Below are 14,718 nucleotides of genomic sequence, written 5' to 3'. Positions count from 1 at the left end.
GTGTTAACAGTCCCGAAAAAATAGTCTTAAATACGTTTGAGATACCAATGGCATCCGACATATTTAGGATTTGGCTTAGCATTTCTGTGAAATGCACGGGGCAATTTGTTGATAAAAGGTCATGTATCTCCGATGCTGTCCTTGCAACTTGGAGATCATACGTCTCTTTTGATGACGTGATGGGCACTGTTGTCTGTAAAAGCACAGACTTCATTCTGCTTAAAGTATCAATTCATATAGAAGAGACATTCAAAGGAGGCCAAATCGGCGTCACGGAATCTCCAGGGCCGTTTGGAAACAATGCTTGCATACAGCAAGTGACCATGGAAGACACACTTACGAGATATGCATTCCCTGGCATCAAGCCACAACAGCTGTGATCCGTTATTAGAATGTAACTCCCGTTAGAAAGCTGCCTAAAGAAGGGCTCTATCTGTGTTGCAGGTGTGACGTGCTGGTGGCATGAAAGGTTGTTCGAAGTCCCTTCACAAGCCCCATGTAAATTAATACCCTGGCACAAAAGTATACCGCTTAGTGAATGTTTGCAATTTTCACCACTAAGAAATACATTTTTGTGGTAATTTCCATGATGACTTAATGTACCCTTTATCCAGTCGTTCATACTGGCCAGTCGGTATATACTCAAGGCAATTTTTAAATCGGAAAGTTGTTATCGGAATTGTGATAATCCCGTGTATTATCCATTCAATGACAGGTCTCTCTGACATTGTCAATGGTAATCTCTCAAGTTTTTCGATACTCAGGATTGCATAGTCTGCTCCTCTCTGTGCCAAACTGATTTGTTTATCAGTAAGGTTAAAGATGGAAAACAATGAGGTTGTGTTGATTAAACGCCATGGCACATAGCCTGAACGAAGATTTTGCAGCATCCAGCCTAGCTGTACAATAGAACGTAATTGCGACTGGCCATGTTGTAACATTAGCAAGTCTTTATCTATTATATCGATGGCAGATGATACAATACTGTCCAGTGAATATATTCTGGAGGACAGAGTCATTAACCCATTGTCCACAACAGAAAGTGATTTTTACAAATTAATACGATCAATTTCTCGTATTTATTCTGTTTCAATTTGTGTTACTTTCCATGCTTCTTTGTATGCCGCATATATACTTGCCGCTATGAAACGTTTGACGCTGTTTGCGTGGTCCCATAATGAAATTGCGCAAATCAGAACCATCTTTAAGTAAAGATAAGTGTTGCTTAATTTCTGCCAGTGTGGATGATTCTAGCCATTCAAGGCACAGCTTCCCTACACTGTATGTTGTTACTATCCCTGGATGTTGTCTCTGGGAGTATCTAGGGTCTGGTGTGGTCATTTTTAACCCCTGTGTTTTGTTCAGGAATCTATCTTGACAGTTATTCGTGTCAGTAGGCCAGATTAACCACTTTTTCCAATCAGGATGTGTTTAGATGTAAAATTTTTGATATGTCTATTTCAATATCTGTGGTTGCATTATCAGGTATTGGCTTCGGAATAGACTGTTTGTTAAGGTCTTTAATCTTAGCTAGGCCAAGACAGGTTGTTTGGTGAATTGTGTCATTTAAGAACATTATTTGTTCTGGAATCATGCAGGCTCGAAATAATGCTTCTAGGCCTTGTACCTGCCAATCTTTTGTACCCCAAATGGTTTTTGTTTCAATGTTGTTTTTCCAGAAATAAAAACCAAATGTCATCATTTTTTCATAGAATGCTTCTGATATCAATTTAGTATTTGTCAGCATGGTTTTCATCCCTGTTTTATCCAACAGTTTATAATAAAATGTTTCTGCATCACTTGTGTTAAACCCTGAGAAGTATTGGAATTTCTCATAGAATGTTTTTGAACTACTTTTAGGTGGAGTAGCACAATGTTCCCATTGGTTATATTAAAAAACATTTCTAGGTTGAGCAGATTTATGCAAAATGTGGTCTGCGTAATGTGAGAAACAGTACATTTGTTCATAATTAGATGAACCTTGCAAGTAATCATGGTCTTTAAATTTTGCTGACCGCACTAAATCCGACATCATATTATTTATACTTTCAAAATCCCAATCATCAGAGAATGTACTTGGTTTTACAAAGTCACTTAATGAAACCTTGAACTGGTGAGGATATTTCAAGATCTCGACCGGGCCATATACTTCATAGTCAGTCTTGTCCCACACTACCCCGCCAGGTATTGGAATGGCTGTGACATTTACTGGCGATAGTCCTCTTTTCTTGACGTGGGACGATTTGTGAGGTTTTAGAACTAAGTTGATGTTCTGACTTGCTGTGTCCATTGAACTGTATTTTCCTTCAATGAATTTTCCCAAACAAAGTACCATGATGAGCCAAAGCAGGAGGAAAAATACACCTAGCCCAAACGAAAACTCTAACCATGGAGAAATAAGGTAAGTTTCCTTGAGTTGATGAAAGAGTTCTGTTGTTTTTTCTTTAAATGTCTTTGTTTCTGGCGTCACTTCAGGGTCGCTTTGATCTTCAGAAAAGTTATCGAAATTGATGAAGTAACCAGAGGCAGTTCTGTCGATTGTTGGAATTGTTTTCTCCATTTACTTTTCATTAGCACATTCTGATGCCACATCATTGTAGACTGGAGTTTCATGACAAACTGTTTCAATCTGTGTTTCAAGAGGCACGAGTTCCATGGCATTATTGCATAGTCCCTCTCTGTGCACTGCAGGTTTATCGAATGTGATTAGTCCTTCAGTTTGAACCTCTTGGATTGTTGCAAATTTGGGTATTCTGTTATTTCTTGGGAGTCCACTTGGCCTACTGTTGATTATAGGCCACATGCTTGTGGTTTTACCAGGTTGATTGATACAACTCCGTTCTCCTTTTTACCAGCAAGGGGCGGTAGTACTACTGATCTTGTTCCGTTGATTGCTAAGACAGGTACTGCTTTTCTGTAAGAAGGCCCAAATTCCTTCTTCACCGCTATTTTCTCTCCGACCAGATCCCCAATCTTTGGAATCCACGCAGGCCTTGCTCGGACAGATGGTGTGTCTTCAGTGGTAGTTGGCTGTTGCTTTAGTTTTATGTTGCTTAAGGATTTTCTTGTTTCATTCAAGTCCTGTAAAATAGCCAAACTATCTTTGATGTCAAAGTCTTTATTTTTATCTTTTACCACTGAAGCCTGACTATCAAGATACTGAACATGCATTCTAGTTCTAAACAATAGTTCGTACGGGCTGAAACCTTTTAGAGAATTTCTTGGCAAATTATTAAGACTACGTTGGACACTTATTAAATGTTTGACCCACCCATCACCCGAACCTAATACCCTCGCTGTTATAGATTGCTTTATGTCACGGTTTTTTCTTTCCACTACACTGTTCCCCTCAGGGTGGAATGGATAAGAGAATCGCAACTCAATGCCCATACTGGCCATGACCTCCTTATAAGCTCGAGAGCTGAAAGCAGGACCCTGGTCAGAATGAAACATGGCAATTGCGTATGTGCCGATAAAGACTCGCAGATCTTTTATAACAGTTTTGGCATCAGCCGAGCGCTGGGGCCACATTTTTAAAGTGAATGTGGTCTTAAACAATTAATAGGACGCTGGATTGCATGTGGACAGCATTACCCTGTCCATAAAAGGTATCTGGGCAACAGGCTGGACCGGTTCACTTCTGCGATCTCTGCTGCAGTCTTGACAATTTTTTGCAAATATTTGATGTTGCACGCTCATCCCCGGCCACCAGTACTCTGATTGTAATTCAGTCAGAGATTCTTTGATCTTTTTGTTCCCAGGACCCAATCCCATGTATGCGTCTGCTATTAAAAAGATTCTCCGATTCGTGTTTGGAATTACCCTATCCCCCACTCCAGGGATTCGAGCAAAAGGAACGGAGTTTGCATCAATTACGTATGCAGAATTGAGTGGATAGTTCACGGGTAGTGCTGCACAGTCGCCTTTTAAGGACGTTTTTACTGCCAGCATGGTTTCCCCGTCTATGTATTTTTCGGAACGCTTTTTTGTGGCTACGGAAGCCGGTTTAGTTGCTTCCGCTATGGCTGTATTAGCCAATGAATTCCCTGCAACGTGAACGCCATCACGTTGATGACTCAGAGTGTGTATCACGTGAGTCTTTTGTAGTTCTTTCTGCAACAGAACTACTTGCTTCCAAAGCATTTTATGCTTGATTGTGGCACCTGTGTCATCTTTGTAATCATTTTGAATCCAGCTCTGCAACTCATTATTGTAAGAGTTGACGCAAAAATGCGAATCGCACATGATTAGTGTCGGGAATTCACGTTTTGCATTTTTAAGCGCCATCTTTAAAGCTCTGATTTCAGCTCGCTGAGCCGAACATTTTCTCAGTGATTCAGTTTTTGTTATTTTCGGTCTGAATTTACCGCAGAGCCAGCGGCCTTTAACAATCGCACAGGCTGCATCGTAGGATTTATTTTCTACATTGTAATGCTGTACACATCTGTCTGCATATATTATACAGAGGATATTCTTTTTCATAAGTTAAATCATTCCGTTTTTTCATGTGCGGGGCGAAATACTATTTCACGTCTTCTGCCACAAGAGAATTTTCCCACTGTATCCATTTCGGATCCAGTGACACTGTAGGCAGGTTTACTGGGCTGAATAGTGCCTCGAAGGTGGATTCTGCTGTGAGAACAGTGATCCTTTTGCCTTGTGCTAGCTATAGCAGTTTGCATTGCTTTCACGGTATTTTCTGTGAGGCTGAATGCTTTTTCTGCTTGTGTGTACAAGTGAGATTTTTAAGCTATTGGTACAGTTTCTACCTCATTAGAGGTCAGGTACGTGAATCCGCATCTTCCTGGGATGACTCGGATTACAAGGTTGCATGTATTGTCACGTGTTTCTAATTTTGTTTTTGCTAACATGTCCGTTTGCAATGATCTCAAAATTTCTGTGTGTTTTTGAGTCCAGTTGATTGGTTTAAAATCAGGTTTAATTAATTCGTAGAGAGGTTTAACCCTCTCCGCATAATTTAGAATGTAAGTTCTTCCGAAATCCAGGAAGCCTAGAATCGATTGTAAGTTCTTCCGCGTTTTTGGTGCTTGGAGTACAGCGCACTTCTCTAAGAAGTTGTCCGCTAGGATTTTTCCTTCACTTGATAATTCGTATCCTAAAAATAATACTGTCAGATGGGCAATTCTTGACTTTTTAAAGTTGAATTTGTAACCCTCTGCTGCGAACCCTAGTATTATGGTGTTCACCCTTTTCAAGTGAGTCTCCAAGTCTTCGTCTGTTAGATAGATGTCATTGACATAAGATAATGCCTCATCATCATACATTTGTAGTAACTCCGTTACTCTGGCTGAGAATAGTCCTGGGCTGTTCTTGAATCCCTGTGGGAGCCTACAGAAATTTACTGTGACCCCATTATTGAGAAAGCGGTCAAGTATCTACTTTCTGGTGCAATATTTTGACAAAAGAGCCCATTAGATATGTCTAATGTCGTTTTATATTTTTTCCGAACTATGTTATTCATTAGTGCAGCACTATGCGAATTTTGTACTGCAAATGTTTTGCAACATGAGTTAAGGTGTCTGTAGTCCAAGACTAGACGATATTGATAGGTTTCATTTTCGATGCCCCATCCATTAACATTTTCATATGCAAGTTAGCATCATGTGTCTAACTAATGAAGTATGTACTTATGCCTTTACGTTATTTTTTCCCTTCATATGATTATTCATTTATACGTGTGGTGATATTCAGTTTTCTTAGCTTAGCTTGTGTGCCTCCATTTTGAGCATCTCTCTGTGTCTGCGAGTCGCACTCGCTCATTCCCCCCTCCCGTAGGAATAAGAAAGACCCTAATGCAGCAGTTTTCGTTTCTCAGCTAGCTGTGGCCGAAACTAACAAGTTCCTTATCAGTAGTGTTCTCATGCACCAGAGACGCTGAGGCCCGGCTCCGCGGCCTTGGGCAGAGATAGCCAAATGTCGCCTTTGCAGGTGCAGATGCCTCTTGTATGATGTCATTGTTCCTCTCTTTGGGGTTCAGTACTTTTCCAGATGGGGCGTGTTTTGCTTCACTGTACCATGTTATAATGTATTGCTGTGATGATATGAGTTAGTCCTCTCGGCGCACTCTTAGGGGTGAGGTCGGACAGGGCCCTCTCATATGGGAGTTTGTGGCCTAATAAAATTACCTTGTTTATTCTTCTCCACTGTCCGGCTGACTTCTTACTGAGTATTTATAGGTGAGTGTGGTAAGTCACTCGGGTGGATTTGAGCCACGCTTATCAGATGGCGCCCGAACAGGAACCCCACGATAAGGATCTTTCTCAACCGTAGGTGGGTAGCAGAAGACCGGGGACCCTCTGGTCGGCACGGTGGGTCTGGGTACCCACTTTGATGCCGAGCTTGGTTCTCGCAGCGCTGCCCCACCTTGCTGATCGGGAGAGGTCCCGGTTCGGATCTTACGCCGGGGTCCGGAAGGCGGAACCTGGAGCGGACCGTGTTGATCCTGGCAGCCGGAGGTGGAGAACGGTAGAGGTCGGTACCGCATACGGAAGGTGAGTGGTCCGCCTGTTTGAAGAAGCTGGATTGCTCCGAGAGAGTGGGGTGTCTCTAATGGTTTGAGGAGCCGGTGCGCTCCTGTGGCTAGTGTGCTCCGGGGAACTCAGAGTGCGAGTGGCGCTCTGACAGACTTAATGGGAGTTGTGGGGACGTTTGTTTGTGGTCATCCGACCGGGTGACACTGTGGGGGAGGCGTGGCTCATTGCGGCGGGTCCCGGACTTCACCCCGAATGCCTAAGGCTGGCGATTTGGTAGGTGTGAGTTCTGGACCTCCTGCGGTAAAGTGCGCAGCGATCCATAGTGCCACACGGGTGGCGGATGTGTCCTCCATCCTCAGAACAGTTAGTGTACTGTTCGGTCTGCGGTAGGGTGCAGGTTCCCCAGGACTTGGTCGACGGGCCTTGTCCCATTTTGGTAACACGTGTTTGGCAGGATTTTGATGTATAGAATGTATGTGTGTTTTTGAATTTAGCGTATATAATATATGTGTGGATGTGTTAGGAGCTGTTGTGTAATAGGTAACTAGTGAACGGAGATAAAAGAATTGGTGAGAAGGTGTGATTGCATTGGTGCAAAGATGCCGTGCTTTAGTAAGTTGCGGTGTTTCGGATGCTGCTGCCGTGCATCGGATTCTAGATTGGCCGAAAGCCAGCCCGCCCCGGTGGAGGATTCCCCTAATTTCGATATGTATGTGAAACATGGGTTGCCTCCGATTTTGTTTGGTACTTTATGGCACCGATATACCAAAGACAATGTGGATTTAAAGTGGCCCTTAACAGGTTCCTTTGATGCGGCTAAATTAGACTATTTACAAGACAAATTGTTCGCTAGGCGTAGCCGTCAGAGCATGTTTGACTCATTACGGATGTGGCAGAAGGAAGTTAGAGAACGTCAGTTGAGGGAGGAGAAGGTGGCCCAGAAGAGGGCGGCGCAGACGATGGCACAGAAAGCGAGGGAGCATACAAAGAAAGAGAATGAGCAGCGGATCGAGCGCGCAGATAGGCTTTTTAGGTTGAAGGAAAATAAAAAAGTTATGTAGTGCGAGAGGATGAGCAGGATGAGATGGAGGATGTTTTGAGTGCCCGGCCCCTTCCCCCTTATGCCCCGCAGCAACTATATCCCACGTTGCCGGTTCCGGCTTCCTCCGGTGGGGTTTTGGACTCGCAAGCAAGTGCCCCACACCGGTCTGGTGTGGCGTCTTCTACCTCCCCATCGTTGCCAGCGCCCCTTGTTTCTTTGCTTGCGGCAAGCTCACCCACTCCCTCCCAGTTTCTCTCAGCACTCCCTGCTGTCTCTGCTAGCGCTACTCCCAGTCAGGAGTTGTTGACACCGAATAGAGGTATGGGGAGTGGGTTGCTCTCCCGGGTGCGAAAATTGCTTACACGCTCAACAATTGGCTTAGATGAAAAAACGGCGGTGGCTAACCAAGCTTGTCAGTGGGCCAGGAATAATATTTATTCGTTTGAGGACATTTGGTCCACAATGAAAGATTTCGAATCTCTGATGCAACAGCATGCTTTGTGGCACATGTCGACAACGTTGATAGCGCTATGGGAGCAGGGGTATGGAGGAGCAGCTCCCGCGGTTCTACAGGACATAAAAAATGGAGCTTATAGGACTAACACTGGTGTACGGGAGGTGATGCGAAGTTTAAGATCCATATTAGAGTATAGAAATGAATTACCATCTGCAGGTACACTCCATTTTCCTGGGATACATCCAATGCGTGAGGTACACCCTATTTTTCACAGTGAAGCCCCCGAAGTGGTAGATCCAGTCACACATGCTGTCACTAGAGCTCGTGTAGACGCTCATTTTCAAGAACAGTGGGTATATACGCCGTGGAAAAGGAGTGAGGTGTTAGCTTTGAAGGCTCAGTTACCAGATTCCAGAAAAATCCGACTGCCTATTATAAAGAATTGACAAAATCATAACAGTCGAGTATGCGGCTTCTAACGGACATTGAATTATTCTTTGGATTATTAGTCCCGGTGGACGTGTGGAGGCAGGTGAAGGGCACTGATCATACAGAGGAACTAGGTGGTACATGGGTGGAATTGCAGGATTGGGACAAGGAACGGAAGCCAGGTGAGAAGCTGAAAGCAGAGATTTTAGCTTTGCCGGGGCGGATTATTAAGTATATGCACTCTCTCATTCCCCCGAAGAAAGTGGACTGGGATAAGTTGACAGCCTGTAGAAAGAAAAAGGATGAAGCTGTCTCTGATTTTTTTACTAGGTTTGAGGAGACGTTTATGGACTTCAGTGGACATGACATGTCACAGGACGGAGGGTTACGACTTTTCGTTAACAGGTTCGTAATGAACTTGTTACCGGAAATATCGGCGAGGTTACAGGCATCGGAGAGTACGTGGACGACGTCCACTCCCTCTGGTATCCTAAGCATGGCTCAGTATTATGAACATAGAGAAAATGAGAGTAAGGACAAGCAAGAAAAGAAGGCCAAGGATTTGAAGACGAGGGTTTTGCTACAACAGGTGTCCAAAGGTAGGGGAAGAGGTGCTTCACCTGCGGCAGCGGGACGAGGGGGAAGTGGTTATGGAAGGGGTGACAAGAGAGCGAGATTGGGACAGAATCAATGTGCAAAATGTAAACAGGATATACAGCAATGTTTTTCCAAAGATGAGCCTCTGCCGCCTGAATTTGAAGGGGTCCCAGAGAGCTTATGGGCCAACAGTGATACGGATGTAGGAAAAATGGATATTGCTCCTGTGTCTATCAAGGTTAAAGTGGGAACCCAATTGCCCAGAATACCCCAATATAAGATATCTAGGGATGGTGAAAAGGCCCTTTTGCAGATAATACAGGATTTGATTCGATCGGGGGTCGTGGAGGAGACGGACTCTAACAGATGTAATAGTCCTATTCTTCCGATTCTTAAAAGACGGTCAGCTGATGCCAAAGATGATACGCCTGATGTCTATAGATTTGTGATTGACTTACGCCACATTAACAAGGTGGTTGAGCCCCAGTACCCAGTGGTTTCCGACATTACAACGATTTTGACAATGATTCCCCCATCGGCTAAATATTTTTCTGTTCTGGATCTGAAGAATGCTTTCTTCAGTATTCCTGTACATGAAGATAGCCGTTATCTCTTCGGATTCTCATTGGCTGGCCGAAGTTTTAGATTTAGGAGACTTCCTCAAGGATATACTGAGAGTCCCAGCATTTATAGCCAGGCATTGAAAGCTCAATTGGATGACTTGGAACTACCCGCAGGCATAGTTCTGTTACAATATGTGGATGATATTCTCATCGCATCGGACACCGAGGACGGTTGTCGGGATGCTACGGTTAAACTATTACATCATTTGGCACACAAGGGCCACAAAGTCTCCCTTCCTGAATTCCAATATTGTCGAACTGAGGTAACCTACTTAGGTCATCTCCTTTCGAAGGAGGTTGACACCGGAGCGCATAAAAGCGATAACTAACATGGCTGTACTTAACACGCAGCGAGAGGTGCGCGCGTTTTTGGGCATAACATCGTAATGTCGCCAGTGGATACCCAATTATGCTTTACTAACAAAACCCCTACTGTATCTGACTACTAAAGAGGTGTGCGAACCCCTACCCTAGACCCCCTCATGTCAGGAAGTTTTTGAGTCACTAAAAACTGCTTTATGTTCTGCACCTGTTTTGGGAACACCTGATTACCAGAAGCCTTTTGTGCTTTATGTACATGAGGCAGAAGGTTGCGCGCTGTCTGTCCTAACACAATGTTTTGGGGGAAACAGAGACCATGTGCTTACTTCTCTGCTATGCTTGACAATGTGGCAAGAGCGCTGCCGAGCTGTCTGCGGGCCACAGCGGCGGCTGCGGTCTCTATTAGACAATCGGCAGGGCTCGTGCTGGGTTAAGACCTCACAGTAATGGTACCGCATGCTGTGGATATTCTATTGAACAGAACGCAAACGCAGCACTTAACTAGTGCTCGCCTTACTGGCTATGAAATGACATTATTTGCACCCCATGTCACGATAAAGCGATGTGCCACTCTGAACCCAGCCACGTTACTACCCATCCCATCAGATACAAAGGACTATGAAATGCACGATTGTTTGTTTTGGACAGAGGAAGAGACGAAAGGGAGAATTGACTGGACCGATACACCCCTAGATGATCCAGATGGGGAGTTGTACGTTGATGGGTCTTGTTTTAAACTTGCAGACGGTACGTCGACGGCAGCATACGCAGTTAAGACATTACAGACAGTAGTGGAGACTTCTAGGATTCCCTATCATTCGGCCCAGGCTGCAGAAATAATAGCCTTGTTGCGAGCGAGTGAGCTGAGTGAAGGACTGGATGTGAATATACTGACAGCCAATACGCCTTTGGCGTGGCTCATAGTTACGGGCGACTGTGGGCAGAACGGGGTTTTTTGACATCGCATGGACAGAGAATACAACACGGCCCACTGATATTACGACTACTGACAGCATTGACGCTACCCAGACGACTGGCTGTGATAAAGCGCAGTGCACACAAGGCAGTGGTGGACGATGTAGGACGGGGTAACGCGTTCGCAGCCCAAACAGCAAAGGAGACAGCTAGGACGAAACTCCCACGAATGTTTGTTGCAGGACCAGCTAGATGGGTACCAGACGTTAATATTTTTGCAGATACTGTGCAGAGCGTAAAGAACATACAAGAAAAGGCGGCTGAGGATGAATTGAGGACATGGAAGGATGGTGGGGGGTGATTGGATTCTGATGAATGTTGGACAGATGTGACAGACAAAAGACGATGGTTACTCCCAAACGCATATGTCCTCCCAGTGGTGACAATGGCTCACGGACCAGCACATATTAGTGCCAAGGGTATATGCAAATTACTGGACCCAGTGTGGAGTAACAAAAACATTTCTAAAGTAGCTACCCATTTAGTACAACAGTGTATGGTATGTTTGAGGCATAATCCAGGAAAGGGAACACCTGTCCCAGTGGGCAATTTCGCTCCCACCTCTTTCCCTTTCGAGGTGATTCAGATGGATTATATTGAAATGGAAAGGGTTAATAACCTCAAATATGTCCTGGTGGTTGTATGCTCTTTTAGCAGATGGGTGGAGGCATTCCCAACAAAAGATTGTACGGCCATTTCCACAGCCAAGATGTTGATAAAAGAATATTTTTCCCGATACGGCCTGCCTAGAGTGATCTGGAGTGATAATGGCACATCCTTTAATGCTGAATTGATGAAGCAGATATGTAAGGGTCTGCAGATTTCCCAAAAGTTCCACGCAGCCCAACACCCCCAAGCTGCGGGACTTGTAGAGAGATTTAATGGAACGCTAAAATTGAAGATGGCCAAAATACAGGAGAGTACAGGACTCCGTTGGCCAGATGCCCTTCCCTTAGCATTACTTTCTACCAGAGTGACAGTTAATTCCAGAACGGGTGTCTCCCCTCACGAGGTGGTATTCGGCCGCCCCGCTAACGTGTGGGGAGTACCGAGACCAAAATGTTTTTCAGAAATTGATTATCCTCTGTTGATAGACTACTTGTAAGCTTTGACTAAAGATCTTCGTTCTATTCACCAGCAGGTAGCAGACACCCTGAAGCCGTTGCCGGAGGGGCCCGGACATGCCATACAACCCGTGGATTGGGTTGTGGTCCAGAAAGGAGAAAGGCATGAGGGAATAAACACTGGAAGAAGGGCTTAGTTAGGGTGCTGTAACAGGTAGAGGTGTGGACAATATCTTACAGAGTAAGCTTAGTGATAGGGATGGACTAGTAGGAGCCCTGGTGTTTGGCCGAAGATTCTGTTTTACGAGACATTAGAGTGGTGTCTGGGCCCAGATTAGTGCTCCTGAGTTGCTGCAGCTGTACAACTCCGAGGGATTAGGGAACGAACAAAAGAAGCCTACCTGTGAGGCTTTAACGGACACAGGGACGAAGATCCCTTTTAAGGGTTGAAGAACCCCTCTGGCCGGTTTTGGAGTGCCTGGGACTATTTTTCTAGTTTAGTTTTTCCTTTTTTTTTTTTGACTTGATTTTTGATAAAAGAAATGTACCCTTTTGGTCGTCCCGTCCCCGACGAGGAGCAGCCTTTCACAGCTCCTTGTAGACCCGAGCCTGATTCCCCATGGTTGGCTTTACCGCGCAAAGGAAAAATAGTGGTCATTGTAATACTGCTTATTGCCTTCATTGCCTTCATTGTGATTCTTGGAATATTGTTTTTCTGGACAAAGCCTATCCTGTACATGTGCTTGCCCCTACACCTTCTGCTATTCCCGAACATAACATGATTACTGTTGATTATGGTGAACAAAGTTTACGAAAAGGCTATAGAGATAATGTTTTTATTAAGACTCTACATCATGCTCATGCAGTCTATAATGTGACCGATTGTTGGGTTTGTGGATTGTTACCTTCTGCTGCTTATAAAAAAGATAGATTCCTAGCACTTCCCCTGACACCGGTGAATAGTTGTGTGGGGTGGTACACTTTGATTGGTATGGTCAAATATTTCCAACAGCCGGATTTCCTATCTCCCCGACTATCAGACAGAGGATCTACTATGACAATGCGGGTACGCCCTATGCCCGTTTCTTCACTTGGACAATTGTTTACTGACGGACGTTTTGACCAAACATTTTTGGAGACATGTGGAAAGAAAGTAGGACGATTCTTGACTCCCAATGACACTGACAAAGTTAGGGAGAGTTTCCTACAGTTAAATTCCTCTCTGTCCTATAGACACCCCCCAAAAGGGAACGGTAGCAACAAGTCTTTGATGCCCTTAGCAGTGGTAGGACCACCACCATTCTTTTGTATTGCAGGGAGGGGTCCTATAAATGTTGGGAACAGTTCTTGTAACGTGACGGCATCGATCCGCCTGCCCCTTAGTCCTTCTCTAGTTACGCCTCCCAATATTTACTTTGTGTGCGGAGACAATGGGTATCTATGGCTGCCCGATGTTGGGGTGGAGTCTGTTATCTGGCCTATATGCTTCCACCTGTGTATGTGGCACCTTCTGACTATCATAAGACTCATCGTAGGTTTACCAGTCCGCCAGAGCAGCGCATAAGGAGGGCACTTCAGGTTGAAGATGTAGATCAGACTGACACCTCTTTACAACAATGGACAGATTTCTCTAAGGGCCTATTGCCATTTTGGGGTCCGATATTTAACAGTAGGGCCATCCGTAGGTTGTCGAGGGTGATGGAGAAAGTGGTCAACACTGAAGCAGACATTGCTGCTAATATGTCTGTTGAGATGCAAGCTATGAGATTATTTACGATCCAAAACAGGATGGTGTTAGACGTCATCCTTGCTGATAGGGGCGGAGCCTGCCGCGTCATCGGGACGTCTTGCTGCGTGTATATTCCAGATTCAGCTCCGACAGTTAACTTAGCGGTACAGAAACTCCATAGATTAGCAACTGAACTTAATCAGGATAATGGGACATGGTGACTACTGGGTGGCTCTGGGGTGTTTTCTCCTTGTGGGGCTGGAAAATACTGATGGGGATAGTTGGAGTAGTGGGTGTAATCCTGACATGCTGCCTTTGTGTTTACTGCCTCCCCCCATGTTGCTCAATGTGTGCTAGTAATTTGCGGCCCTCAAGAAAAGTGACTGGTCAATATCCTGCTTCTACTGCTATTGAACTTCCTGATATTCGTTGGTTGATGCTTATTGATAATGATATTTTTGATTGAAGTGTGCCCCGCCCCTAGAATGGAATGTAAAGGCGCTACCTTTTTAGCTAATAAAGGCTACGCTCCAGTTAGCCAAATGATGCTAAAAGGAGGGTCTGATAGGTTTCATTTTCGATGCCCCATCCATTAACATTTTTATATGCAAGTTAGCATTATGTGTCTAACTAATGAAGTATGTACTTATGCCTTTACGTTTTTTTTTCCCTTCATATGATTATTCATGTATACGTGTGGTGATATTCAGTTTTCTTAGCTTAGCTTGTGTGCCTCCATTTTGAGCATCTCTGTGTCTGCGAGTCGCACTCGCTCATTCCCCCCTCCCGTAGGAATAAGAAAGACCCTAATGCAGCAGTTTTCGTTTCTCAGCTAGCTGTGGCCGAAACTAAAAAGTTCCTTATCAGTAGTGTTCTCATGCACCAGAGACGCTGAGGCCCTGCTCCGCGGCCTTGGGCAGAGATAGCCAAATGTTGCCTTTGCAGGTGCAGATGCCTCTTGTATGATGCCATTGTTCCTCTCTCTGG

This window comes from Lissotriton vulgaris, chromosome 2_1 (genome assembly GCF_964263255.1).
Source record: "Lissotriton vulgaris chromosome 2_1, aLisVul1.2, whole genome shotgun sequence".
Lineage (NCBI taxonomy): Eukaryota > Metazoa > Chordata > Amphibia > Caudata > Salamandridae > Lissotriton > Lissotriton vulgaris.
This window is presented reverse-complemented; position numbering follows the sequence as displayed.